This window comes from Mus caroli, unplaced genomic scaffold, assembly GCF_978045245.1.
Source record: "Mus caroli unplaced genomic scaffold, Mus_caroli_1 scaffold_2, whole genome shotgun sequence".
Taxonomy (NCBI): domain Eukaryota; kingdom Metazoa; phylum Chordata; class Mammalia; order Rodentia; family Muridae; genus Mus; species Mus caroli.
Window position 1 is genome coordinate 109,386,935 of NW_028227257.1, and position 8,919 is coordinate 109,395,853.

The following is an 8,919-nucleotide window of genomic DNA, read 5'->3' on the forward strand; positions in this document are numbered from 1 at the left end:
TGGTGGTGGGTACCTGTAATCCTGGTCCTTGTGAGGCTGAGGCCAGAGCATTGCCTTGTGTTTGAGATTTTGAGTTCAAGGCCAGCCCAGGCTACATAGAGAGAGACCCTGTCTCACAGACTGGAAACAGCATCGACACAAAGAAGTTACATACTATCTTCGTCTACTTTGATTTTGATGTTGCTATAATAGAATACCCTGACAAAAGCAAATTATGGGAGAAAGTTTATTTCAGCTCCTAATTCCAGGTTGTTGACCATCCACCAAAGTCACAACAGCAGGAACTTGAGGGAGTGGGTTGCATCCACAGTCAAGAATAGCCAGCAATGCATGCCTGCTGGAGGTCAGCCAGCAATGCATGCCTGCTGGAGGTCAGCCAGCAATGCATGCCTGCTGGAGGTCAGCCAGCAATGCATGCCTGCTGGAGGTCAGCTAGCAATGCATGCCTGCTGGAGCTCAGCACACTCTCTTCTGACATGATGTTGTCCATACTTGGTGTGCCTACCCACTGCCTCCCTTACCCCAATTAAGAAAATCCCTCACACATCATATCCACAGATCAACGTAATCTAGATCTTTCATTGAGACTCCCTGTCCAGGGAATTCTAGGTTCTAGACTGTATCAAACTGAGAGTTAAAGCTAGCCAGCACACACAGTACTAAACCTGTGCCCCTCGTTTGTTTGTTTGTTTGTTTTTTTTACAAGTGATTTGCTAAGTTTTGCTCACCTTTAAGGGGTAAGGAATTACTTCATCTTAATATTTTTATTACCTTTTTAATTCATTTATTCTCTCATATATTACTTCCAGACCACAGTGTCCCCCCAACCCCTGTCGTGCCTCCCCTCTCTCCATCCACTCATCCATTTCCCTTCAGAAAAGGACAGACCTCCCAGGAATATCTACCAAACATGGGACACCAAGTTGCAATAATACTAGGTACCTCACCTCATATTAATTTTTTAAAAAAATCATCTTTTCTAAAGGAGTCATGTGACAAATGTATTCAGTGGGTAGTCATGTCTAATTTATATTGCAACTATGAGCAATGGAATTAAGAAAGAACAGCCAACTTTCAAAATCACTGCCTCAAAGTTATAGCATACTAGATTTTTGTTGTTGTTGTGGTTTGCGATAGGGTTTCTCTATCGCAATCTATCCTGGAGCTTACTCTGTAGACTAGAGTGGCCTTGTGCCCACAGAGATCACCCCTGCTTCTGTCTTCTGAGTGCTGGGACTAAAGGCGTGTACCACCACTGCCTAGCTTAGATTCTTTTTAATTTTACAAACCATTTATTTATTCTATTGTATGTGTATGAACATTTTCCCTGCATGTACATAAGCCATGTTCCAGCATGGTTCCAGAGACAGACCTGACGAGGGCAAAGAGAATGAAGGAAAGGTGGATAGACAGGCAATCAGACAGACAGACAGGAAAGCTGGGATAGGGTGGACCGGGATCCTTGATGGAGGGACTACAGCACTCCAGAAGTTCAGCATGTTTACTATGCACAGTTGACTGGGGAGGCAGGGCTAACACATACAGCTGAGCAGGGAGTCCGGGGTGTGCATACAACTGAACGGGAGTCAAGGTTACTGAGTACAGATAAGCAGGGAGGCAGGGTTTATGGTGTAGAGGTGGATTAAGGTGACACATTTAGCTAATCTCAGTAGGAACAATCTCTGTAGGGAAACTGTATTCAGGCCATAAATATCTGGGGAGCATAAGCTATGGTGGACATTTCTGCACATACCGTCAGTATCTACATGTGGATCAGATGGAATGGCTTTGCCTTGTTCCTCTGGGCCTGAGGCTAGGTCCTTGGCATGACCACGCTCACATCAGCAGCAAACATTACCTCAGGACCTCACTTCCTCTTTTCCTTACACATAAATGTGTACCACAAGCCTGCTTGGTGTCTGAGGGGGGGTCAGAAGAAGGCACTGGGTCCCCTGAGATTGGAGTTACAGATGTGTAAGGTAGCGTGTAGATGCTGGGAATCAGACGTGTGTCCTCTGAAGAACAACAAATATCCTTAATTGCTGAGCCATCTCTTCAGCCCCAACCATGCTTGATTCTCCTAAGAATGCAAAAAAATAGTTCCTGCTACTTTAGCACTCAAAACAATGGAGTTGAAACTAGAAAAACCGAGTTTTACAGATTTTTTTCAAGACTTGTGTGTCCTCTCCCCTACGTTCCCTCCTCCCCTCTCACCTACTCCACCGTCTTTCTAAATTTCATACCATGCCCACAATCACACCTGTTTACACATATAAATGTGCACATTCTAAGCTCAGATCAGCATAAAAAGGAGAACATGAAGGCTTTCTCTCTTGATGAGTTTGTGTCACTTTGTTTGATTTATTTTTAAAATCCATCAACTTCTTACCAATGTCATGAATTCATTTTCTCTATACCTGAATAGTACTCGTTTTCCACAGGAGCCACAATCCAATTGCCTCATTATCTGTTGATGGGCATCTGGGATGGTTTTATTTCATAAGGCAGGCTTGTAGCAAGACTCTTGGAATTATACTTTTTCCAGGAAATTCTTTGTTGTGGGTGAGGACAGACTAGCCATGGGGCTCATGGAGACAGAGGGACAGGACTTAGCTTCCTCCTGATGATGGTCAGAGTCATGGCTAACTTGCATTTGCACATCTCCCGGCTTTGTTTCATCTGTTCTGCAAATCAAGATGTGGCCACAGGGAAGGCAGAGACAGAATTTCTTTTTCTTCAGATTTGGCCCAAACTGTAAACAAACCCATTTCCTCTGCCAATCCCTAGGTTTTGAGGCTTCAGTTATCTCAGTTCCACATTACAGATGAAGTTGCCCCTTAGAGAGATTCCTGAAGTTTTTATGTCAGTCGGTAAAATCAGGCTTGAGACTATAAAGTGACTGATTGCGCTGTAAATATTTAACTGTAGAATATGTAATGTACAATCTCAAAGGCACCGAAATAGTATGATATATTATTTATGGTCCCAATTGAACATTCCTCTTTTGATACAAGAAGAGAAGACATCAGGAATTTTATTTATTTTTACATAGTGAAGTATGAATTTACTTTGCTGTATTTGTGTAATAAATCAAACTGTCATAATGGCCAGGAATACATGACTTTGGATTGCCATGAAAATCTGTATGTTCCTGTCTAGACACAGTGACCTTCTCACCTGAATAGCCCCAGGAAAGCATCAGGGGGTCTCTGACATGTGATGACATTGAGTCCTTGGGTCTCTCACTTGCATGTCTGGGTGGCAGAAAGTGCACTGCCTTTCTGGGGGTAGGGGGATGTGCACATACCTGCAGGTGCCTTAGAAACTGGAGGTGTCAGATCCCCTGGAGCTGGAGTCACAGCTCAACAAGTTTTGCACAAAGATTTTTGGGGGATTGTCATCAGGTTTTGTAGATACCCCCTCATCCACGCTGCACACAAGCATGTTCACATGCGTGATGAGGTCACAACCTTATGTGACCATGTGTTGCTGACAGTCCTTGAATCACCCTGGTAAGCACTTTGTCATACAACGAGGGACAGCAATTGAGTTCACAAAACTGTGACTGTGCAATCAGGAAGCATAATCAAAGGAGAATATTCCAGAGACAGAACACAGCAAACCATTGTGCCTAGCAAAATATAGAAATATCTTTTCTTCTGAGAAGCATAAAAATAGCTGCTCCTGACATTATTGCATCCTTTATGTCTGCATTTAAGTCGTGGGGCTTTTTGCACGGAGCCAAACAGCAGCCTCTATTGATCCTGGCTCACAGACCCCACCTTTGTCAGAGCCTGTGTACAGTGCCAAATCTTCAGGAATAAAGTCACTCAGTCCGCTCTCTCCCTTGGTAGCAGGGATTGCAAACTCATAATTGCTACTTTGTTTCAAGTGAAGGATGAGCAATTGTACTTCAGAGGGCAGAGTGTTTCAACAGCCCTGAACTGTGATTACCTCCCTTGCTTTTTCTGAGTTCCTTCATCTCCTTCCTCTAAGCTGTTCAGGGCCAAGGGCTGTCTTTTCTGGTTCATCTTTTCTTTCTTTATAAAAGAAATGTACTTATATTATCATTAGTAATGTGCATGCATACACGCATGTCTGGGTGGCAGAAAGTGCACTGCCTTTCTGGGGGTAGGGTGATGTGCACATACCTGCAGGTGCCTTAGAAGCCAGAGGTGTCAGATCCCCTGGAGCTGGAGTTACAGGCAGCTGTGAGCTATCTGACAAGGATGCTAGACTCTAACTCAGGTCATGGACATGCTTTTGACAGCAGGGGTTTTTTTCTCCATCCCCTGTTCTGATCTGCCTTTAAGGAACTACTTTGTTTCTTTACTCTTTTGGGGGAGTAAGAGGGTTGAGACAGGGTCTCACTCTGTTGCCCAGGCTGATCTCAGACTAGTGGCAATCCTCTCGCTTCTGAGATCCCAGGCAGGCACACACATGACAAAAGCTTATCCTTTCTTCTGTTATTGCCACTCTGTGGACCTTCATGAGACCCACTGACCTTCTTCCTGAGGTCTCTGAAGACCACAATTACCACTGCACTCATAAGCTAGGAGAACTCTGGATCATTCTGTGTTTAAGGAAAGCAATGACAGGGGAATACATTGGATCCATAAAGTGTGACATTAGAATCCTAGCACGAGCCCAGTTGAGTAACTGGAAGCCGACCTGTGCAGATGGGGGAATCCTCAAGAGCTAATTGCTAAGTGGATAACGAAGGGGCTGTTTTCGAAGAGGTCAGAGAAATTGAGGGACTTGTTTTCAGTTCCGCTTCTAGACCATTCTAAACCATAGCACCCTGACAAGAGTCCAGATCTTTCTGCTCTGCCCATTTTCATGATGTTGTGCCTTCTCGGTTTCAGTATTTAACAGCAACTTTGGGAGATTATGAATGTTTATGCCTCTGGGGACCTGGCAACTAATACATCTGTCTGTAAGAAGGCTGTCTATCTGTCTGTCTGTAAGAAGGCTGTCCCGTGGGCCAGGCTGGCATCTGAGGGTCACAAGTTTGAGGCCAGTGTAGGCTACACAGTGAGACTTTAGCTCAAAACAAAACAGTAGTAAGTGTTAATTATAAAAAAATATAAATATAATGGGGCATTTAAACTTTCCATTATCTTACTCTGCTCCAAAGTTAACAGTTGTTCATTAATTATTTGTTATATCATGCTGCTAATTATGTATGTGTGTATATGAGAGAGAGAGACAGAGACAGAGAGAGACAGAGAGAGACAGAGAGAGCTCAGCGTTGAGGTACCACTCCAGCTCCCATTTTTCTCTGTATACACCTTAACTAGAATGACCTTCAGTAGGGGAAACAGTAGGGCTGAGCCACAGAAACGGGAGAGAGGCCAAGAGACTAGGGAAAGACAGGCAGAGGAGTAAATTAATCTTAGAGCCACTCCCACAGCTAGCTCTACATTCCAGAGCCAGCTCTGGCCTCCCCACACGAGTTTCTCTCCCTCACCTACTCCCTGTCTCTCTTGCAACACTACTCTAGTTATCATGGTTAATCATTCATGAGTGCTCAACAAATATCTAGCTGGCCATTCTATAGGTCTGCAAGTTCAAAGGAGCCATAATAAATCTACTCTGATAAGACTGGGTAACTAACGGTGGGATCTGGCTTCTGTGACTCTGAGGAATAACATTTAGCCCAGATCAAATGAGAGGCAGAGCAACAGAAAGCTTTTCCTAAGCTGTGTGTGTCTAAGGATCTGAATGTCAGAGGGGACGCTAACCTTAGCAAGACAGAGAACGTGGGATGCAATACTTGAGTATGCTTACCAGATTCTGACCTGATGACAATGACAATATTTGAAGGCAGAGTCTGCTCCTAAGTCTGAGCAGTACTTAGGATATTCTCTTTGCCATGCTATGGCCTGGTGGGTAAGATTCCAGATTACCACTGGGTTTGCATCCTAGCACCACATGAAACACACAGCGTGACAGTTTGAATGCCCACAGCCCCAGTGCTGTGGTGTCAGCCACAAGGGAATTACCCTCAGCCTAGCTCCAGGTTGTGAGAAACTCTGTCTCAGAAGAGCAGGACAGACAGACAGTGACAAGGCAGGACACCTGATATCCATCCCATGGCCTCCGTGTATTTGCGTTGCTTAACTACAGCACAAGCATTCTGCAGCTGTTAAACAGAAAGGTCTCAGGGCTGGAGAAAAGGCTCAGCAATTAAGAGTGAGCGGTGCTCCTGCTGAGGACCCAAGTTCGGTTCTCAGCACCCACATCAGGCAGTTCACAACTCTCTGGTACCTCGAGTCTAGAGGATCTAATGCTTCTGGCCTCCTGCATTCGTGCGCACAAACCTATCCACACACACACACACACACATGGATGTGTAATTGAAAATAATAAAGATGGTTATAAGAAAAAAACTGTTCAAATAAATTAAACAAAAATATTATACTTTCCATCTTGGAGACTTCAATTATATGCTGGCAATTAAAAGAGCCAGATAGTTCTGGTTTTTCATAACAAAGGCATGGCTTCTACTGAAACAACAGTCCCACAGAATAACCAGAAACTATGGATACTAAAAAATATTATGCCTCTGTGAATTGCGGGTGGTGGTGCACATGTTCTCTTGCATGTGGTGGCCAGAGGACAACTTCCTGGAGTTGGTTGACTCCTTCCACCATGTTGATCCTGGTCTAAAAGCTGCTCTGGACAGCGTTGCTCAAGGCGATCCTCTAACTCCTGGTCTAAAAGCTGCTCTGGACAGCGTTGCTCAAGGCGATCCTCTAACTTCTAGCTGGACTGCAGGCCTGGTAAGTTTAATGCTCATCCAACTAGATGCTGTAGAAAATATGCCTGCCTTAAACATCCTGCAAGATCAGGTGAGAGTCTGGCCTTCACTGTAAGGTAGAAACAGGCAGGGCAATACCAAATAACTGTCATCTCTGGGCATCCAACCCAGGTCATCAGCAAGTGGCCTTTACCCACTGTGACATCACTCCAGCCCCCAACACACACACACAGACACAGACACACACACACACACACACACACACACACACACACACCTTGTAATCCCAGCACTTGGGAGGTTGAGATAGAAGGATTGTAAGTTAAAGGACCATCTGGGCTACGCACAAAGACTGTCTAAAACAGTAATAATGAAAACTAAACCAAATAAATGTTGGGGGGGGCTCCATGAAGCCTGGAACATAATGGGAAGTGGTCATGGAAGTTAATAACTATAGAAACTGCACCTGTGGGCTTTAAAAACCCAAGGGTAAAATCCTACTTGATCAGAACAGCTTGGAAGTGGTGTGAGACTCAGGAAGGACAGTATCGGAGGAGACATTTGAGGGGTCACCGAGTTCTCATTTAATGTAGGGGATATTTATAAGACTGGCTGACACAACCAGGAGCTGGATTGTCCCTCCTTGGGACAGGAGAGCTGAAGGGACCAATAGCTGCTTAGTCCAAAAATGAGGGAGGCTCGGTACAAGAGAGAGCAGCATCATAGTGGGACCTGAATCTGAGGACCTGGATGCCCAGGGCAGGGGGTGGTGGCGGGGGTAGGGGGCAGTTGGTGCAAACCTACATTCAGTGGCTGTAGTGTCTGAGTCTGGTGTTTCTGCTGCACTGGCAGTGAGTCGCCTCCCTGCTCCAGGATGGTCACGTGTGCTCTCATGAGCAACCTTCCTCTGTCCTCCACTTTCTGTTCCTTCCAGGGCCCTGGCCTACTGAAGGGTGCCCGTCATGTTCAGATTGAGTCTTCTCCACTCAGTCCACTGACCCACAAGGCAATCATATTTGGTAGCATCCTTGGAGACGTACCCAGAAATGTGTTTGCCTTTTTCCTGGGTATCTCTCAATGCAGTCAAACTGACAAATCAAGATTGGCATTGCAAGAAGAGCTTTACATTCTTCACATAAACTCTGCTTGACTCTTCTACAACCTACATGTGAGACAGACTCCAGGCAACCCATGCAAAAGTAGAAATAAGAGTCCAGTCACTGCTGGCTAACTGCCTATTAAAGCAGCTAAGACTTTACAGAAGGACCTGGAGTCCTCTCAAGGTCCTATCCACAAAATGTTCAAAATGTAAAATAAACTGGTAGATAGGGCAGGAAAGAGCTGTATGAGGCCCATCATCAAGTAAAAAGGCAGCCAATAGGAATCCCTTTTGAAACGATCCAGGGACTGATGGAACTGGAGGAATGGCTCAGTCACCAAGAGTGCACACTGCTCTTGGAGTCAGACGACCACCTGCAAATAAATAGTTGACATGTGGTCTCTAGTCAGAAAGGAAATGACACAAGGCCTCGGAACATTAAGAAGGAGCAACGGCAGCAAGAGTAAAGATGGGATAAAGCTCAACAGATTTTCTTCTAATCTTGTGCTTTCTAAATTTTGTTCAATAGTATCAAGAATTATAAGGGCTCACATCCCCACCCAGATAACCCCAAAAGTAATCTGTTGGTCTTAGGAACCAAACAAAGGCACACACACACACACACACACACACACACACACAGAGTTAAACATAAATACATTTTAAAAGTTACCACTAGAAGTTATTTAACAGGCAGTGCTTTGGATACGCTTGTCTGTGACTTTTATCTGCATGATTTACAGCACACTCCACACCACCTTGGGCTCCAACTGAGATCCTGTGTGGAAGGGAACGCCGTGTGGTTGGACAGTCTCAGTACTTCTAGGACCGTAGAAAGACCAGCGCTCAGAGGGTATAGGAAAAGCTCATAGTATTTTCAATAAGACAACAACAACAAAAACAATTGAAAAACAACTAAAAAGTAGATTATGGGGAAGAAAATTAGATAAGAATGATTATTCCCACTACTTCAGGACAAACAGATCTTACACACACACACACACACACACACACACACACAGAGAGAGAGAGAGAGAGAGAGAGAGAGAGAGAGAGA